This window comes from Cebus imitator, unplaced genomic scaffold, assembly GCF_001604975.1.
Source record: "Cebus imitator isolate Cc_AM_T3 unplaced genomic scaffold, Cebus_imitator-1.0 Scaffold22, whole genome shotgun sequence".
Lineage (NCBI taxonomy): Eukaryota > Metazoa > Chordata > Mammalia > Primates > Cebidae > Cebus > Cebus imitator.
This window is the reverse complement of record NW_016107337.1, coordinates 7,451,608-7,473,808: the sequence shown is the minus strand read 5'-3', so window position 1 is coordinate 7,473,808 and position 22,201 is coordinate 7,451,608. Positions and strand designations below refer to the sequence as shown.

At 33.3% G+C, this 22,201-nt stretch overlaps 1 protein-coding gene across 2 annotated transcripts in view; it reads left to right on the top strand.

Moving 5' to 3' along the window:
* The window catches only part of PKIA (cAMP-dependent protein kinase inhibitor alpha), an 85,740-nt gene that overhangs the window by 52,995 nt on the left and 10,544 nt on the right, over nt 1-22,201 (top strand). The window contains exon 2 of one of the 2 annotated variants that reach the window (XM_017521884.2): nt 2,336-2,464. The gene's annotated coding sequence lies outside the window, so the exon portion shown is untranslated. Of the gene's footprint in view, nt 1-2,335; nt 2,465-19,814; nt 19,919-22,201 lie in introns of those variants that run through there. The other variant, XM_017521883.2, reaches the window with a different exon arrangement.

The window sequence follows — 22,201 nt, the reverse complement described above, 5'->3', positions numbered from 1 at the left end:
GCCCAGCTAATTTTTGTATTTTTAGTAGAGATGGGGTTTCACCATGTTGACCAGGATGGTCTCGATCTCTTAACCTCGTGATCCACCCGTCTCGGCCTCCCAAAGTGCTGGGATTATAGGCATGAGCCACCGCGCCCGGCCTATCTTCTTCTCTTTCTAACTTGAACTTTGCTGTTAAAATCACTCAGTGTCTTCCATCTTCCTTAGAATTAAATTCCACATTCTTATCATGCATACACAAGCCATTCTTTATCTGGCTGCTACCGTGCTCTCTATTGTCTTCTTTTTTTACACCCCTCTAAACACTATACCAGTTGTATATGGCATTTCTTTCTTTTCTGCTCCTTAACCATTCTTTTTGTCTCTCCTGTGAATTTGTCTTCTCTTTGACTCAAAAATTTACCTCTCCTTCACATTACATATCAATCTCCAGTACTGGCTTCTGTAGGAAGACCTGCTAATATTCCTCACTTATTGTTCGTCCACAGAATGAATTAAGACCCTCTCTCTCTTCCATAGCACTATGTAATAATTTGTACTATCTGGATGCCCCAAAAAAGTAAATTCTTGATGGTAAGATAATGATTTTAATAACGGTTACACTGATGTCTAGCTTAATCCTTAGCATACGTTAGGTGTTCAGTGAGTATTAAATGAGTGAGTGAATAATCAACTTGAAATCTTAATTTTTCCTCTTTTTTTTTTTTTAACTAGGACCATATCAAAGATACTAACAGTTTTCCAGGAGATTAACTTAGGATCTTTGATTTGATTTCGTAGAGGAAATTGTTATCAGTACATCAGTATTTAACTACCTTAAAAGAAAACTGTCAACCAAAGCTTATTGATTTGGATTTACAGGATAACTTTTGATACCCCCCTGCCACTGTATGCGACGTGGTCAGAGGCCCACCTACATCTCCCTAGTACTTGGCATTCCAGTGTATATTGATAGAATTGTGCCATCATCTGCAAATATCTCCATAGGGCAGGCCAGAAGTGGGCAGGAGACAATGTATCTGGTTGAAACTTTCAGTCCATGACAGAGGGGATTTGGAATATAAACACATCAGCTTTCTCGCCCACTGATAGGGATAACTCTAGGGAATGTTCTGCAGTGCTTCACAGGACTTCTCTGACGGACTTGTAACAGTTTTCCTCGAGTAACCTGTTCAGTGCTGTACCACTCGTGGCTTTCTTCCATGTCTCTATTCTCAGTACCCATTCTACTCCTGAGTTTCCTTGATCACCGTCCAGGAACAGTTCGAATTCAAATTCTTCTCTCAGGCTCTGCTTCTGAGGGAAATCAGTCAAAGACAATCCCAAACCACTTCTAGTTTCCTAATAGGCCAGTGTTCCTTTCAGGGCCGTCACTGTACAGATGCGGAGGGCTGGCTTATTGTGTGTTGCTCCTCCTATATCCCTGTTTTCAAATAGATGGAAAAGAGTATGACGTTAAAGACAGAAAAAATGTATATGAGAATGGTCAAGAAGTGGATGGAAAGAGAGATCAGGTCATTTGTTTTCCATGAATGATTAATGATGGTATACAAGTTGTGGACAGATGGTCTATAACAGGTGTGACTATAATATGAGAAGGCTACCCCTTAGTCACCCAGAAGTCTGCTATGATTGTTTCGGAATCACAGTGTTGGAATTTTATTGCATAATTTGCTTCACTTTACTCTAATAGCCATCTTTCTAAATCTGTCCATCTTTCTAAATCACTACTAGTCAACAGATTTATTTTCTCCCACCATCTCATCCCAAGAAAAGCTATACACACACACTCTAATACTTTTGTGTGTGACAACGCTTGAAAAGACATTAAAAGTCTCTGTAAAATATCCTCCAATAAATTCCAATGTTTATTTTATTAATAATTAAGTTTAGTCAGATTAATTTTCTGAAGATCTTAAGTGAAGACAGAAGAGAAATCTAGATGAAGACTGAAGAATGGAAGTGAACATTAAATAAAAAGACAGAAAACTTGTCTTTTTTGGCCTCTCAATCACTGACTAGTAGTCAACAGATTGCCCACCACCCCATCACAAAAAAACTACACGCACACACACACACACACACACACACACACACACACTTAACAAAGGCTAACCAGGCCTTTTTTGAAGCTTGCTTGACTTAAAATCCCAAAATGCAACCTATACTCACATCATGTATTTGTCTTTTGAGAATTCATACTTGTAAATCATGAAATTTCCTGCAGTTATGATACTGTTCAAAAGGTAGATGCTTGAACATTTCCTTAACAATTTTATCAAGTGAAACTTATGTGTACAGATAATTTCCCTTTCTCCTACTGTTTCCATTTCAGTTTCCTGACTTTCTGAGAAGCCCTGGTTTCCCCACAGAAGCAATTTCTGATAGAAATCTGGAGGTCATCTCCAAGAAAAAAGAGATCGAGAATAGTCAATGAATTAAAGACAAGAAGGTTTCCAATCAGGTAGGAACACTAAATCTTAAACATTTAATTATCTTGAAATAAGTGTGTTGAGAACTGGTTATGGCATGACTGTCTGAAAAAAACAGGCATCTAACCTACCCTGCAAAAAACCTGTTTACAATCCCCTTGGAGGTAGTGATGTTTATCAGACAAAACCTTGGAGGGAAACTCATACAATAACAGCACCATGTTTTTATCTATTTTTAGCTTGTTATTACTAAGTACACTTAGTGATCTCCATGCTTGTGGTTTAATCCCAGGAGGTTAGGCCTGTGGAGCAGCAGATTAACTCTCTCAGTATTTTCTTTTAAGAAAAATTATTTTCATAGGTTGTCTCCATGACCCTCTATGAAGGTCATGAAAATTATGGGTCATGATGACATTTAGTCTTCTACAAGAGGAACTGTCCTAATGAATGATGTGAGGAAGTTGGTTTGGTTCCTATGTGGCACTTCTAGTCTTGGTCTTGGCACAATCAAAGTGAGTGCATACAGATTTGGAAGGGAGGTGAATGGAACATGTGAAAGAGGAGCTCTGTTCTCATTTATCTATGCACATCAGCATCCCACTGAGAATTTTCTTTTCATTTGCAATTTGAGAGCAAAACCTGAGGCAAAGGGACATCCCATTTTATGGCAAGAAAAGAAAAAGACAATAATAACATCATAAACGGCTAGTCTTCTCATTTGCAGTTATATTAATATGCACTTATTAATATATACATTTAGCACAGCACTTGATTCCTAGTCAATACTCAAAATGAAGACACATGTTGAATAATGGATGAATGAAGGAAAAAAGTTTGTCCTTATATTGTGTTGTGTGTTGGCTTCTGTAGTCTTCGAACCAATTACCATAACTAATACATGAAATATGAGCCATAAAATTTTTTGAATGAATGAATAGGCCTCCATGATTCTAAGGACAATTATAAGACTAACACAGAACACATGTTTGCCAGGGTCTATGACAGAAATATCCATGACATAAAAGCTTGACTCTGAGACTGCTGATGTAGCTGACAATTTTTCTAGTTCTGAGACTAATTTTTTAAATAATTTACATATTATCCTTTACATTTAGGCACAGTACCTTCATTAGATTTACTATTCAATGATTTGGGCATGGGGAGAAAATCCATCAGATGAATTTCTTAACTTTATTACTTGTAAACTTTTTTTTCAAATTTATAGCAAATACAGTAATTGTACATATATGGGGTATAGTGTGATGTTTCAATGCATATATACATTATATAATGATCAAATTAGGGTAATTGGCATATCCATCATTTTAAGCATTTATTATTTCTTTGTGGGGATAACATTTAAAATCTTCTAGCTATCTTGAAATATACAATATATTGTTATTTGCTATAGTTACCATACTATAAAACATATTTGTTACAGCATTTTTATAATGACACAGTTAAGGGCAATTTCAGAATCACTAGCTGCTAAATTGCTATTTATACTTTTCCATGGGTAGTACAGCTGCAGCAGCTATGTCTCTGCATTCTGTTGTTGCTATCTCCTTCATTTCCAAGAGAGAACAAAATTCATTTCACTGAAGAAGGAAATGTAAAATTTAGCATAATCCAGTTACCACAAAACCAAAACACTCACACATACTCTCCCAGATGTCAAACACACCACCAAAACTAAGAACTAGAATCAACATTGCTGAATCTTCCTTTGTGCTTTTCTCTGGTTCTTTTTTTCTGGCATTAAAAAGTATAACTCTGCTCTTGATTTTATATTAGCATTCACTTAATTTTTCTCTATTTTTCATTATGTATTTTTTTTGCATTTTATGCAATTGGCATCATGCTTTATGTAACTATGTTTGCTTTTTTTCACTCAACATTATTATGTTTCTAAGGTACATCTATTTTGTTTTAGTGTTTATTCATTGTTTCTACTGTATGATACTATGATGTATAAATATAAAAAATGTGTATATTGTCTTGTTGATGCTATCTGAATTGTTTTGGATCTGTGGATCTGTTATTAACAATATTTTATTAGCATGTATTTTCATGTCTCCTGTTACACACATGTAAGATGTATCTTAACATGTGTAACTAAGATTAGAACTGCTGGATCATTGGAAATTTGAATATTCAGCTTTAAAAGATAATGCCAAAATGTTTTTCAAAGTTACTGAATCAAGTTGCAGTCCTATGACTCTATAGCCTCACCAATTAGATCAGCCAATCTAGTTAGTATAAAACCTCAATTGGTCTTTGTGCTAGTTTTCTAGGGCTGCCATAACAAAATACTACAGAGCCTATCGCTTCAATAACAAAACTTTATTTTTACACAGTTCTGGAGGTTAGAAGTCCAGAAAGATGTAGGCAGGTTTAGTTTCTCCTGAGGCCTCTCTCCTTTACTTTGAGACTACTGCCTTCCTGCTATGCCATCGCATGGCTTTTTCCCTGTGTGCACGTATCCCTGGAGTCTCTTATTCTTCTTCTAAGGAATCCAGTTATACTGGATTAGGGCTTTATGCTTAAGACTTTATTTAACCTAAATGACTTCATTAAAGGGCTTATCACCAAATGCAGTCACACTGAGGAATGAGACTTTAACATTATTAATTTCTGGGGAACGCAATTCAGTCTATAATAGTTTTAGTTTGCATTTCTCTATCAATTGAATGGAAATCTTTTCATCTGTTTAACAGTCACTATGTTTCCTATTCTGGAAAATTCTGAAGAATATCTTAGGTTCATTTTCTATTTACTTTTTCTCATTATTATTTAAGTACAATCAAATAGTATTTTGGAGCTTGAGCTTATATCTACCATCTTGCTAATTTTACCTGTTAATAAGATTCAATTTTGTTAACAAAGAAGAATGCACAAAGTTTTTTAAATGTTGTAGGTCAGCTCTGTTCCATAAACATTTCTGTGATAATGGGTGTGTTCTCAGTGCTAACACTGTAACCATTAGCCACATGTTTCTTTGAAAAAATAAATGTAAATTAAATAAAATAAAATTTTCAGCCCCTGGGTCAAACTAGCCTACATTTTAAGGATTCAAAAGCCACATGTGACTAATGAGTGAATGTGCAGCTTTAGATGGTTAGACAATGGACCCGTTAGTCACAAGATTTTAGCTTTGGCAGTGATATAGTGAAATATTTTATGTAACAGTTATTCTGGCATTAAAAAGAAAAGTTAATTACCATTAGACTTGACAATCACATTACTGGTTATATACTTAGAGGAATATAAATCATTCTATTATAAACATGCATATAAATGTTTATTGCAACACCATTCACAATAGCAAAGACATGGAATCAACCTAAATGCCCATCAATGACAGACTGAATAAGGAAAATATGGTACATATACACTGTGGAATACTATGCATTATGCAGCCATCAAAAAGAGTGAGATCATGTCTTTTGTGGGAACATGGATGAAGCTGGAGGCCATCATCCTTAGCCAACTAATTCAAGAGGAAAAACCAAATACCATATGTTCTCACTTATAAGTGAGAGCTAAATGATGAGAACTTGTGAACACAAACAAGGGAGCAACAGACACTGGGGACTTTTTGAGGGTGGAGGGTGGGATGAGGGAGAGGAGCAGAAAAATAACTCTTGGGTACTAGGCTTAGTACCTGGGTGGCAAAATAGTCTGTGAAACAAACCCTTGTGACATTAGTTTACCTATATAACAACCTGCACATGTACCACTGAACCTAAAATAAAAGTTTAAAAAGTGAACCAAAATTAAAAAAGAAAAAAGAAAAGAAAGGTTAGTTAGCCTGGTCATTTCTAACTTTTCAAAGTAACCCAGCATAGCTTTCATGGCATACTTAAATTCAATGAGTCATATTCACATATGACTACGATTATATACTAAACTACTTCTTGACATAAATGTTCACTTTGTAGTAAAGTTCATTATCCCAAAATGGCACATACCAAAGTATCAGGAGGTATCCTTATTCCTGATATGCTATAATAGAATGAAGACCTTATCTTATCTGGTCTTTAGTGTAATGGATGTTAATCTTTATCAGTCTTCATATTCGAAATTATCTGCTAGTCCTGTGATGTTTGTTTTTGTTTTATTAAACTAATATAAACATGTATAAATAAAGTCTTGATTGCTTTTTCCTAAAATCTCCTATCTTTACATGTGAAAATGCATTTCTTACTTTTTCTCCCTCTTATAAGATCTTCTTACAATTTAATCCTCATGAGCCTTATTTCTCCTAGCTCTAATTATTTAGAATTTTATTTTTAAATGTAAGATATCATTGATAAGCCTCTTTTTAGTCATCTTACAGATGATTGAAGATATTCAAGACAGTATGCTAAAGTAAGAAATAATACTCAGTAATCAGAAAACTCAAATCTTAGTCTTTACCCACGAAAATGAATCATGTGAATTCAATTAAGTCATTTTATATGTAAACTTTATTCTGATTCTAAAATTGTTATGATCATTTGTAAAATTATGTTTCATTTATGACAAGTCTCAAGAGTATAAAGGTTTTTAAAATATTTAAAAATTATGAAGACTCAAATATTTTCCCCATTTCCACTGAATTTGATATTAAACTATAGTCATTCATCTTCACTTATGGCATCCTGTAGCTACAGTTGATAGAAAGACAAAATATTATGTCTTATATTGTGTACTTGTATCATAAATGAACACTTTTGTTTAAAATCATGTTCTACCTAAACTCTTTATATCTTTTTCACATTTCCCATCCCTATGCTGTAAGTCAATCACTTTTAATGGAAAACACAATTCTTTTTTCTGTTTGCTAAAAGGTCTCTTTAGAATATCAAGTTTTAAGTTATCAATACAACAAAATTTGGAAAATAAGCTCTCATAATTTCCAACATTGACGTTTTGTTTGATAGGCTTTTAGAACACCATACTCTTCTGGTTTTCTTCCTTTCTCACTTCACATTTCCTCCTGGTCTCCTTTGTGATGCCTCCATCTCTTAGTGTTTATTGTTAGAGTGCTCTAAAACTCATTCCTGGACCTCTACAGTTTTCTGTCTATGCACGTGAGATTTATTTTAGTCCCACTGCTTCAATAGGCGTATGACTCTGACTCCCAAATTCATACCTCTAGCTTTCACCACTCACCCAAGCTTGAGACTCATAATTCTCATTTTCTACTAGATATCTCCACTTTATACATCATATATACTTCAGAACTAGCAAATGCAATGAAATATTTTACTTTTTTCTATCACTTTCACTCCAGTTTTTTCCATCTCCACAACTCATTCATTTGCTTTGGGTTCATTCTTAAACTTTCACTTTTCCAAAATTTCTACATCTAGTCCATAAGAAACTCTTTCCACCTCTAACTTTAAAATCTATCCTGAATCCCTGTCACCATCTTCACCCTAGTCATCATTGTTTGCCTCATCTACTGCAACAGGCAGTCTCTTACGGGATCTTCCTCCTTCCCCTCTTGACACAGTCCTTCTAGTTTATAACCAGTAGAGTAGTCACAATAATCTTCCAAAGAAATTTAAACCAGGAACCATTACTGTCCAAAACCATAGCTCTCATCACTTTTAAAATAAAAATTAAACTGCCTTCTTTGGCCTACATGGCCTTAGTCATAGTTCCTTCTGCCTTACTGTCCGAACTCATTTACCACTTTCCTCCTCACATACTTGCCTCTAGGATGTTTTTACACTAAAAGAGGTTTCCAGCATCAGGAACTTTGCCCTTATTACTTTATGAACCTGGAAGACCTGCAAGATACCTCAAAATAAGACCTCAGAAGATTGCTGCATTTCATTTTATGGAGACATTTGGTGAGAGACATTTTGAAAAGGATAGATACATTTTGCTGGGCAGGCTATTCACAAATTTATCAATGAGCAAGTTTATTAAATAAGAAATTTAAAAATAATAGAGCAAAGGTGTGTATTTTAAACAGAGAACTCTGAGGAATTGTAGACGTGTGAGTTACAAGGTGGCTTCAATATTTAATCCATGAGAATAACCTGAGGTAAGTTCCAGACAACCATTTCCACCCATAAAAATTGTGAACAGGAAATTGAGATGGCCTGGGGACCTGTCTTTTGACAAGGTCTTCAGGTTATTCTGCTACATATGGTTTACAGACAACTCTTTGAAAACTAACAAGCTGGTATATTTGTTTAGACACAAGAGACTAAACATGGGCTGGTGCAGAGCACCAACAGTATGCAATTGAAAATCAGCAGATGATATGAATCCTGAGTGGCAAAACAGGAAGAGGATCCAATAAACACCACTATAGTACCAAGCACTGTTGGCATGGAGACTTGCAAATCCATTCATATAAATGAACTGTTAATAATTGAATTGTGTTTTGCATGTTCTTCACATGTACCCCAAAACCTAAAATGCAATAAAATAAATAAATGGGAAAAAAAAATAATTGAATTGTGCTATATAACTTTTTAAATTGTAAGGTATTAAATGTTTAGATAAATATTACAAATTTTGTCACATATGTTTTGTTGCTATAAAATGATGCATACATATGGCATAGATATAAAGATATAGAGAATATAGATATAGATATGTAAAGAATATGTAATCTCGGCTTCATTATTTAGCTGATACTTCATGTTGTCTTTATAACTTCCTGAAGAACCACTTCTAATATTGTTTAGGAAAAAATATTGATCCTCTCCATTCTTTACCACTCTGCTTTCCTCATCCTCTTCCTTGTCCATTCCCTTCTTAAACAATTTAGTTCAAAAGCCATTAGATGAAACCTAGTAAGCCTTTGTCACCATGGGTGGGGGGGTATACAGGAGATTGCAATGTTCCAGTGGTTGGGCATTGGCTATTAGAGCCCAAGAAGTGGAAGGAGGATGTCAGCACAGAGGAGCCTAGTGTGAGGTGTTGAAAGCTATTGGAGGGATAGGGGCATCTGCATGGAGGAGTGGCCACAGCAGCCACTCAGTACAGATAGTTGTAGTCTGTGCTAGATGGGGAGAATGTTGTATGGGGTAGAACAGCGGTAGCAACAATAATTTGTTAAAATACAGGGAGCTTGATCTAATAAGTGAGAATATTAAAGAAAGATGAAGGTAATCAGTGTTTCTCATTGTCTGGGGAGGAAGTTAAAGTATGATATAGGCAAGAGCTAGAATGAACTGTGGTGTTGAGTGAAAATAGGGGGAATGAAAGTGCTGGTTTTCAATATATATATAGCAAACACAGAAATAAGCATATATGTAAGGTTTATGTGTGTGTCTGTGTGACTATATAAATGTAGATGAATGTGTTTTCACATGTATGTATGTGTGTATGTCTGTATACATGTAAATCCCAGCTCAGTTTATTGTAAAGGCCTGGGGCAGCTATTCCCCAATAGCAATGAGCAAACCTAGTGTCCAGGTCTTGGTGTCTAGATACAATTAACTTAGTGAAGGAACCAGAGCTTTCTGGAGAAATGGCTGATTCAGAGCAGAAAAAGCATAAGATGATCCTAGAACATACTGTTCCAAGAAATGAGAAACATATCAAAGAATGACAGGGAGATGTCAAAGGACATATGGGCCAAATTGAAGAGATTTCCCCTCGGGAAATCTTGAACAATCTGAGCTTCAAAATAAATAATAATAAAAACTGGTTATAGTTAATTTAATAAAATCATCAGTGAGTTTGTATCAATATAAAGAAATTGAATAAATCATGTTTGGTGAGAAATAGGATATTCACTTAAGCAAAAAGTACCTTACCACAAAACGTATAATGTTAAAAAAGAAATAAATAACTTTACAGTGGAAAAGACTGTGTGGCACCTTTTAATCTAATGAGTAAAATTAATATCCCAATAAGGGTACAAATGAAAAGTTTGCCCAAATTGTATGTAGATAGAATGTGGTGAAAATAGAGCTTCACTGTGATTTTCCTGCCAAAGAACACATCTTCTGAATCTAATGATAAGACAAATACATACAGCTAAACCCTACAGAATAACTAGTCTGTATCTTTAAAGGTTGCAAGGCTATGAAATTCAAGGGAAACACAGGAAAAATTTCCAGATAAAAGAGATTAAGACAGGCAACTCAATGAAATGTGATTTTAGACTAATCCTTTTGTTATTAAGGACATTATTGGGATACTTCACAAAACTTGACCAAGTCGGAGGTTTAGACAGTACTATAGTAATGTATCAGTGTTAATTGTCAGATTTTCAGGTTTATATTTGGATATGTTTGTAGGAAGTACTAAGGTGTTTGGGGTTGACAGGGCATGGTGTTGACAACTTACTCTCAAATGGCTTGAGAAATAAGCAATTTTACTGTCTTTTTACTGTCATTTCAACTGTTCTGTAACTGTAAGATGGTATTTTAAAAATTATGAACAAAAAACAAGTCCTCCCTGAGTCAGATAACCCTTCTTCAGGCAGCTAGTATAGTTAAAAGCTGTTTACAATGGTAGTCGGCTTCTAGTCTGGTGGTGCTAATCTTTCTTGCTAATACCATGTATTTCCCTCAATACTTCATTTCCTTTTTGAGGCTTTGGGAATTTTTTCTAATGATGTTTGTATTAGTCCATTCTCATGATGCTATAAGGACATATCCAAGACTGGGTAATTTATAAAGGAAAGAGGTTTAATTGACTTACAGTTCCATATTGCTGGGGAAGCCTCAGGAAACTTAAAAGCATGGTGGAAGGCACCACTTCACAGGGTGGCAGGAAAGAGAATGAGTGCAAGCAGGGGAAATGCCAGACACTTTTAAAACCATCACAACTTGTGAGAACTCACTAGCACAAGAACAGCATAGGGAAAACCACCCCTCTGATTCAGTTACCTCCCTCTGAGTCCTTCCCGCTACACATAAGGATTATGGGATTACAATTCAACATGCGATTTGGGTGGGGACACAAAACCAAACTCTATCAATGTTTTGTTTTCTTTTGATTTTTTACTCTACAAATGTAGAGTAATAATAAAAATAAAATTAGTAAAGTTCTCTGTATTAAAATAAAATTAACAAGATTCATAAGAATGGAAATAAGTTCTTCAAGAATTTTATATATTTCTACATGCATTCAAAATTGGAGTAAATGAGCATGAAATTTATAAGAAAAACAAACCGTAAGGAACATTCACACTCACAAACTCAAAACAGTTGAACATGTTTACCCTGTTAAAAGGACTGTAATAAAACAGCAGGGTGACAACTATATGTCCAAACAGACATGCAAACTTTTAAATTATCCACGTCAGGCCATATAACAACTGGGCAATTCAGCAACCAAGTTCAAAAAATTCCTGTTTTCCACAGTTTCTTAAATCCACACTTAGAAAAATCAAAAACTTCTCTTTAACTCTCAGAAACCTGGGCACTTATTAGTTAAAGCAAATCTGTTGTCCTACTGGCCTACACCTGGTTATAAATAGCAGTAAGACATGGGAACACCCAGGGACACTGAATGGACTTTCTAAATATAGTTTTTTTTTTCTTACTTCAAAGACCTTTTAGAAGAATACCATACTTTGTGAAACTTGCCCTTTATGAAGGGCACACAGACACTAAGGTCAGCAACTTTTAAACCTTGAAAAGTTTTGAAATATTTCTTTATTTTGGAAGGCATGAAAACTGAAGAGCAGAGAAATTAATATTTTTCCCAACATCAAATGGCAAGCAAATAGTATAAAAATTACGGCATTGAAACCCCTATCTTCTAATCAATTGAATGAAGCATGTAACAGATTGCAGTAACTGCATATTTTCATTACCCTCAACACCATGTTCCTTCTATGCCTCATCCCTCTTGCTTCTGTGAGTGGGACGATAGTATTACCTGCAAGTATTGACTGTAAGAAATACTTTTCAATTTTACTTTTTTACACCTCACTCTTGAAATTTTATTTCTGTGTTAAAAATTTGTGACTACATTTTCCTTTCTTCTTTAAATGATTCTGCTTGCATTTGCAGTCTTTTATAGTTGAATTACTGTATAACAATAAGTATAAAAACACATTTTAGTAGAGGAGATTATAGTTAGGAGACAACAAGGTGGGGACTGGAGTTGTCATACCTTAGAGGGAGATGGAAGAAAGAGACAATGTTGGCTAGACCTAATATATTGTAGCCTCCCTTAACCCATTTATGCCTAGTGTTTCATTATTGGAACACTAAGCTTGTGGGAGTTATCTATGTCCTACTGCTCAAGGTCATCACCAAAGTCTGATTTTCCACAGAAGAAATTTGCAACCTCTAGCATCAATGGTTTAAATGAAGTCCAAGAGTGATTTATGTTGTTTGCATTGCCACAGATGAGGGAGTAAAGAAAGAAACAAGATTTTTGTGTTTCTCCATTTCATATTAATTTCCGAAGGATTTCTATAAGACTTAAAAAAATATGTAAAACAGCTTATCTTTCATTTTTACCCTATTCATTTCCATTTTAACATGTTGATAAATAGCATTTTAACTCAATAGTTACGATTAACCCTTTTCTACAATTTCTAAAAGTACTGGGAATTTGTGTGTGTGTGTGTGTGTGTGTGTGTGTGTGTGTGTGTGTGTGTGTGTGTGCCTGCCTTTGCAACCAATTAAAAAACACTCTCAGCTGAAAAATGATTGTTATCACGTAGACAATAATCAGATTTGATAGTGGGACCAGCCACTGGTAAGTTTTAAAGTCACCCTCAGTGATTTATCTATGCAGCTGAGTTTAACACCTCCATTCAGATGAAGCATTTAGATGGAAGTATAGCAAAGCATGGCTATAATTTCACATCTGAAACCTGTTTTATCCTGCGTCATTTGGATAGTGCTTATTCTATGTGTTTATAGAATCTTTGGTTGTTTTATAAAATATTAAAAGTTGGTGTGAATTAATGAAGTGACACGCAATGATGAAAGCCTGGAAGATAAGCCCAGATCTTGTAATTATCATTCAAATAAGTTTGGTTGAAACAAAATATTATAGGAATTAGACACAAACATTACTAATGCATAATGCTGAAATAAAAATCTTGTAGTTATATAAATACGAAAGAAATTCTAATTTGTACCATAAGGTAACGAATTCAAGCATTTTTATTTTTTAAGGATTGACTTTGTACCCTGAATTGTGCATAAAACTCTTTTCTAAAATTTAGAGTGCAAACTAGAAAAATATAAATTTCAATTAGTTTATATTATAGTCAAAGAAAAGATGTTGAGATCTTTTAATGTCTCAGTTCACTGAAATCTCTTCATCAGAGGGATTGACTTTTATTTGTTAAAATTAATGTTTACCATTTTAAATACTTTATTGAATATTCCTGGTAATGGAATAGAGTAATAATAATAATTTCTAGTCCTGATAATAGAATCAGTAGTAGAGATGCTCAATATTGATAACAATTTTGATAATATACAACTTGCCATGATTTTCGATATAACAACTTGTCTCTTGGCCAAAATAAATACACATATTGTTCACCTTGTTACCATATAAATATTTTCTTATTTTGTTCATAGAGTGATTTGATCACATCTTTTTATTACTATTTTAAAATAGTTCAGTGGATAATCTCATTTTGAAATGTCTATTGACTGATATATCCATTAGATATTTTATACATATGGGTATATTTCTCATTAGCCAAATCTATACTTTCTTATTTACACTTATATTTAAAACACATTTCTGTTCTTCAGCATTTTCTTTTCTCTGGAGCCTATTCTACTAACTTAAAGTAGCCTGAAAGATTTGAAAATTCTATTGAAAACAAGTGTGTGGAAACTCTTTGAAATAATTTATAACGGTGTCAGAGAAGAGTATTACACATTGTACTGAAGAGCATTCCATTAATAAAAAGATTAACAAGGAATTCTAACACTATTCAGACATGTAATAGCAATGAAAAAATTAATACTGAACGATGACCTTTTCAGCAGTTAAAGGGGATAAAAATGCTATATAGGAAATTAGCATCTGAAAAGAAGATATTATAAATTGGCAGCGATTATGCATAGATTTAAAATATGTTGAAACATGGTCATAGCAACTGTTTTTTTTTGGCTGAAAAGAAGCATATTGAAATGTTTAAGCAGTTTTCAAATGGAGTAGTATTTAGACACTCTACAGAAAATATTTGCTTGCATAATAGCAGATACTAATGTGTGTATAAAATATGTGTTTTTAACTAATGTATTTTCATTTATTCAGAAAAGTAAAGATTGCTGAGTTTAACTTAAATGTGGCATTGTGACATATTAAAGTGGCATTCTTAGACTTTCCATGTTGTTGTTCCTTTTGCCTTCACTAAACAGCACTGGCCTCTCATTTATCCAAGTTAGAAATCTAGGTGTAATTCTAAAATTGTCAACCTAGAATTCCCTACCTTCATGCTTCTTACTCAAAAAACCACTAACTTCTGATGCTCCTGTTTCACGAGGCAGTCTTCTCCAGTGTACCCCTGTTCTTTTATTCTCAGGGCGTAGCATCTCTGCCTCAACCTGCCAACTGAAGTCACTTCTAGTTCATTATGAGCAGGGCCATTTTGAAGCTTTCTGCCATCCTGGACAATTGCACTTTCGAAAGCTCCACACTACATTTTTGGACTCTTACAGGGCCAGTAAAGGAAAGGATAAAAAATAATTTGGAAAGTATTATGTAACAAGGAACACCACCAGCCCCAGGCCCTTAATGCTTTTGTGATTTTGATGTGACTAAGCCCTGGTTCCCTTTCTGACGTCAGCACTGCCACTGACTGGGTAAAACATTGGTCAGGTTGATTAACCTCTCGCTGCTTTAATTTCTTCATTTGTAATGTGCAGGTAATATTACTTGTCATTTGCCAACCAGCAGTACTGCAACTAATTGACTGTCTCAGCAGGGGGAGTGCAAAGATTAGCAGATAAATGATTTATAAACCCTTTGAAATATTAAATAAATGATATAAAAAGCCTTAACAAGAGGACAGAACAAATTATTCCATGCATTAATTTGCTACTTTAGTCACATATATTTTATATATATATAAAAACTTAGGGAGCCATCAAAAAAGTGAAAATAGGTTAGATTACTAGTAAGTCTAGATGCTTTCTATTGCTGTTATTTTAAAAAATCTTCTAATTTTGAATATAAGAAAAGAAAATGTGCTAGATATCATAATTGGAGTTTATCTTCTTAAGTTTATAAAAATATTTTGTTAAACAGGAAAATGAACTGGGTAAGAATAAGAAAACATGCTCTTTTAGCCTAGTTTTACTATGAACAACTCTATGACCCCAATCAAGTTATTTAAACAAGAAGGATTTTCAGTAAGATAATCAAGAACAATCTACATAATACGTTTTGTGGATTTAAGAATAAAATACAAAATTCTGTGCCATACGTTGTAATGGATTCAAAAATCAAAGACCAAAATCCCTAGGAAAATATAAAATAAAGAGAAAGCCAACATGAAAATAATAAATTCTCACATAAGACAGAATTAAATCAACACAATCACAAAATTATTTATTCTACCTGGAGATGGAGAATGAGTGTGACTTCCAGGGTGGACTTGAAAGAAGAGAACAGGTGGAGAAGACCAACAGGAGAATACCAAGAGCATTGCATGTGCTGCTGTGATTGGACCTGATTATGAACAGGAGGGATATTGTGGGAAAAGAGGCTAATAAAGTAGTTCAAACTCTTAAGGGCCATCAAAAATTTTGAACTATGTTTTGTGAGTTCCCAGGAACAACTGAACATTTTTTAGTACTATTTATGTTTTATAAAAAGTTAATTCTGCTGATGCTTTAGAGGGTAAATTAGAGAAGAAGGGGTTTAGATAAGTTGCGTTTAAGCCTATAATTGCAATGCTCAAGAAAGAGATGATGAAGATTGTTGCCAGAAGAATGGAATGAAGAATATTTAAGAGACAATGAATGGATGGAATTAACTGCTGAGGTTTGATAAATGATTTGATGTGAAGAATTAGTGAGAGGGAGTAATTGAATACAATTCTGAGATTTCTATCATTTGTGCCTGAGAAAATAGTGGAAATATAAACAAAATAATAGAAAGAACAAACAGTTTTGTGAGCAGAAGTGAAGGTGAAGGAAGCAAAAGATCCCATTTTGAACATATTTTGAGACTTTTAAAGGCATCCATAGTGGAGTAAAATTTAATAGTCAGTAGAAATTCTCTAGCAAAGATTTTTTTAAAAATCAGGCTCCAAAATTATAGATTTGAGTAACATCAATTTATAGGTGGTAGTTAAGGTTATTAGGGTAAATGGGGTTACCAGAAAGAGCATTAAAAAGAAAATATTTATTTTAAGAGGTAAGTATTGGGAAAAGCAAAAAGCACAGGAAGATTATGAAGCAACCAAAAGAGTACAGTTACTATGGCAGCCAAGGAGAAGAATGTTTCAAAAAGAAAAAAAAAAAAAATATATATATATATATATATATATATATATATATATATATCTGTAGTGATATAAATCACTATATATATCTATATAAATCAGTATATCTATATACATATATAGATAGATATATCTGTAGTGATATAAATCACTACAGATATATATTCTCCTAAGTTAATAGATATGTATCTGTAAAATTACAAGGGAAATTAAAAATAAAGCAGTGTAGAGGAAGCAGGGAAAATTAGTATCTACCTCTTTTCCTATATGGGAGTAAATATAATAAAAGAGATTAATGACTTAAAGAGCATTCAGGGTTGATTGTGCCATTGCATTCCAGCCTGGCAAAAAGGGAAATCTGTCTCAAAAAGAAAGGAAAAGAGAAAAGAAAAAAAAAATGCAGAGTTAAAAGATAAAAGATTTTATAACAGGGAAGGTGTAAGCAATTTTGAAAGGCATTGGAGAATTAGCTGAAGTAAAATTGTGACTCCAGAAGCAAGAGGCAGAATTGAAGGAATGATAATAGGGGAGAAGATAGAATCAAGAGCACCTGTCAGGTATTAACAGTGGGTGAAAGGACTCTTGAATAAAGAGATGGACGGCTTTAAATATGAGAAGAGAAAAAGAATTGAAGATGAATGATGACCTTGATCTCCACAAAGTTATTAGGTAAGATTTGCTATGGAGAGTAAGAAAGGAAGATACAAATAAAATTTAAAGAGCATATAAATAAACTGTTTTTATTAGGGATAGTATAGGGGTAAACCAGAAATGAGTATAAGGATTTATGACTAGCTTTGAGGTCACTCTTTGCCCAAATCATAAAAATATTTTCTAAAGAAAGATAGTGTTTCTGACATTTTAAACATTTACGGGTAAAGATTTCTCATTTTGAAGTTTTGATTTGTTTCCATTTTAATTTTCTGTCGTTTAATTTCAGATACTAGCTCACCATTAGTAAAGTCCAGCCTACTTGTAACTATTAACCTTTCTAAAAATTTTCATTGCCTTGGTAAAGCTCCGGAAATGGATGATGGTAGTGACTGCACAATATTTCAATTGTACTTAATGCCACTGAACAGTACACTTTAAAATGAGAAATCTGTATGTTATTTTTATCACAATAAACAAAAATCTGTAAAACAAAAAAAAACTTTAAAAAGTTTTGATTTGTTAAACATTGTAGGGGAAAATAGTATTTGAGTCTGATCTTAAAAATTTTGGGAGGAGAAATTAAGTAAAGATGCCATTAGTAGGGGAGAAAAAAGAAGGCTGACATTTGCAGAAATTATGCAAAGGCAAGGTGGGGGTGGGCAGGGAACTGCTGGCACTTTTGCACAAAGCAAGTCAGTGGCACTAAACACTCCTAGGGATCTATGTATTCTGCACCCCTACACACACACAATTAGTATTTTTTTAGTGCCAGGATGTACTTGATGAAGCAATAAAAAAATTTATTTTCTTCAATCTCAATCTTTGAGAACACATCTTTTTAATATTCATGTGATGGAATAGGATGTCTCATAAATTCAGCACTCCTGTTGTGTATCAAACAGGTGATTATCACAAGTAAAACACTTTGTGCAACTGTAGGTTGAGAGCTGAGCCAGACACTTTTTTCATGGATCACCATTTTTACTTGAAAGAAAAAGTGACAGGTAAACTGTAGTTCAAACTTAGACATTCTTGAAAATGAACAAAGTGAGCTTGTCACTTCTGGGAAAGCTAAATCTATCACTATCTGTTGCCAATGAAAAAATCTGAGCTTTCAAACAAAAATTACAATTTTGGAAAACTTATTATCTGCCCCTGTGAACTTGTCAGTTTTCCAATTCTTAAAGACCTTTCAGATGAGTTAGGTGGTATTGCTAACAAATATGATATTGTGTAATTAAATGTTCTACCATTTGGGAAATTTACATAACCCAGTGTAGCATTATTTTGCAGATGACCAACATCTGATAGTTAAAAAAAAAAAAGAGAAAGAAAGAAAAAAAAATGCATGGACAAAAGACCATTTTAAAGTGCAAGAAAGGCAATGGGAAATTTCTAAAGGCAGAGTATGGAAACATATTGATATGACTTTAGATTCCACACTGAAAAAAAGCCACAATTATCTGAAAAGGCTATTAAAATTCTCCTTACCTTTCCAGCTAAAAACAGTAATATCTGTATGAGACCAGATTCTCTTATATACTTCAACTAAAACAACATATTGAGATAGATTGAATGCAGAAGCAAATATTAGAAACCAGATGTGTTTTATTAAGCAGACGTTTGCAAAATTAAGCCAGTAAGTTTCAAACATAAATAGATGCCATACTTGTCACTATTTTTTTTTTGTTTTGGAGAATATATTTTGTTTTCATTGAAGATATTTATATAAAGTCTAATGGGTTTGTTAATAGTATTGGAGCTGAATTAATAATTATTTAATTTTTTTAGATTTTTTAATTTCCTATATTTAAATATTGGTAGATTTAACCCTGGTGAGTGAAAGCTAAGTGGGGTTCTTCATAATTTTTGAGAACATAATAGATATCTGAGACCAAAGCAATTAAGATATACTAATGTAAACCAAGTTAGTATACCTCATCTTTGCCTACTTTTTGATAATTCATATCTTTTAAAAATTGTTTTCAGCAGGGAGAATTAGATATAAACCCCTACAAAGACATGTATTATTATGGCAAACACATAGTAAACTACTCAAGGGCTTTTAAACATACTTCCCATGATTTTACAAAATCAAAGTTGAGAAGTTATATAATTGCATTTGTAATAGTGGAAAAAAGGGAATTACTTTCTTTATCTTTCTTACTTTCTTTCTTAATTAAAATAAACCATACTATTCAGATTAAAGAGAAGTCTTCAGTGCATGCTGATGACATTCTCTCCATTCTTTCCTCCAAGTCTGTGAGTCTCATTTCATGTGTCCCATTTACAGGAGTAAAATTAGCATGTTATCCAGTCACCATTTGGCTCATGACTCAATGTCACTATAAAAATCATTTTAGCAACATCATAGGCCTAACTTCTAGAATCCATCGATGTGGAACACTTCAGTTTGTTTAACACAGGGGACGTAAGTACATATATTTCATAGCCTCTTGAAATCTATCTAAATCTGTAAATTCTACTATAGTAATACCTTTTGCTTTATTCTCTCAGATAATCTGTGTGTATGGTATTTTTAAAAGATAGTACAAGAAAGGAAAAGCTCAACACAGATCATGAGGCTCAGTTTAGAAATCCATTATACAAAGAAAGAATTTGTAAAGCAGCAATATTGCTTCTGTTGCGAAAGAATAAGAGAGTGAGGCTGTTTTAAGAAGAGAGAAAAGAAAGAGCAAGCTTATTTCTAATTCATAGATTTTGATTGAATTTTTAGATGTCAGGTTTTAGAGATTTATGCTTTAAAATTTAATATAACTTTAAATGGTTCAGTATTTAAATAATAAAATATCCATTTTCCTCTTTCCCTATCCCATGAGGCTGAATATTAGTATAATTTGATCTTTTGTATAACTGGATACAAAAAAAAAAAATCACCATATTACCTTGTCTGTATTCAATACCATCATTTTGTCATGTCTAGAAAATTCTAATTATAGCAACATAGAAAGGAAATTCTAGTGAAGAATTAAGGTCTACTTTTAATACGTTTTTCAGATTTTTTCCTGATTATTTTTATAAAGTCAGAATATGTGCTAGTTGCTGCTCTATTAAACTCCCATCTGCTGCTGACATTTATTTGACTTTTTTTGAATTTTGTAATTTTGGGCGGTTGAATATCTGTCAGACATAATTTTTATGATCATTCACCAAATTTTCAAAACAAAAGTTTATCTATACAGGTATACCTGAAGTAAAAGATATTTATCTCTTGGAGCCACATCACTAAGTTAGAAGGCCTATGTCTACATGCTTAACTTAAAAAAAATAGCCACCTTGCAGGTAAAAATAACTATTTTTGAGCACCTAATGGGAATTCACTAAAATCACTATAATCCTAGAGAACATCTGGAGTCTACAGTATATATTTTGTTTAAAAATGTAATTGTATGCTTTCCTTCATTCACGTATTTGGTGTATGCTCTTTGTTAGCTATTGTTCTTTTATTGGAAAATAGACCTATTGTCTAGAGAAAGAAAACATAATGAGCAATGAAATATTACTTTTATAGTAATAGCTATTTGTATTATAATAATTATAATGGCTACTGTAATTGGATATCCAGTACTTAGTTTCCATGTTACTTTAAAGGTGCAGAATTGGATGCACATTAAACTAAAAATATATTTCAACTTTACAGGAATAAGCTCTTCTTATAATTGTCGATATTATCTTTCATTCTATTGAAATGAAAGCTATATATATATATGAAGATTTTAAAAGTAAGCACAAAATATTTTTATGTCTTTCATTACCTCATTTATTCCTTCATGTGCTCCTTACTTGGGAGTGCACTAAAGGAAAATACAAAGTAAGTTGTTGGTTACCCACATATAAGTAGAATCGCTACCAAGGTCTTTTAAAATTCCCAAATAGATAAATCATAGCACAAGACACATTCTTTTAATACTTATCTTTTCATGGAAAATTTTGCCACTTTTCTTTGCCTCATTTTTGATATTTCATATCTTTTAAAAATTGTTTTCAGCAAGGAGAATTAGATATAAACCCCTACAAAGATATGTATTATTATGGCAGTCTGCATTTAGAAATGATAATGGCAAAAAACAGAAACCTTTACCTCAAAGTAGAATGCCCTTTAACACAAAACACAAAGACATAGTTTAAGTCATAATTATATGTATGATTTAGTGATTACTTAAAATCTCTGAGACTTATTTTCTTCATCTGAAAAATGAGGATTTGTTTTCCTACTTTACAACATTGTTATCAGATGAGAAATAATAGCACTTGTTCTTTTTATTAAAGCCTATGTTTTTAAAAGCCATAAAAAGAGGCTGAGTGAAAATCTTTGTGAACAGAGCTTGAATATATCTTGGGATGCCACCTCTCCTAAAATATTTATAAGATGTATTTGCTAGGTTGACGTGCATGTTCAGTTCTAAACCTCTGAAGTAACGCAGAAACCAAATACTGTGTTGGTTAATGGTAATGCAGATATAATGAAAATGTCTTTACAATTAATAACACTGAATTACTCCAAGGTCAAAAACTTTATTCAAACTCTGACTTACTCATAGACAGGCTGCATGATAAAGTAAAAAGCATGGGCAGAAACTTTGCAGACTTGAGTTCCAAGTACTTAATCCATTAACTCTGCGAATATGGGCAGATTAATTCACTAACTATGTGAATATGGTCAGAACACTTGAATTATCTGGTCCTCAGGTTC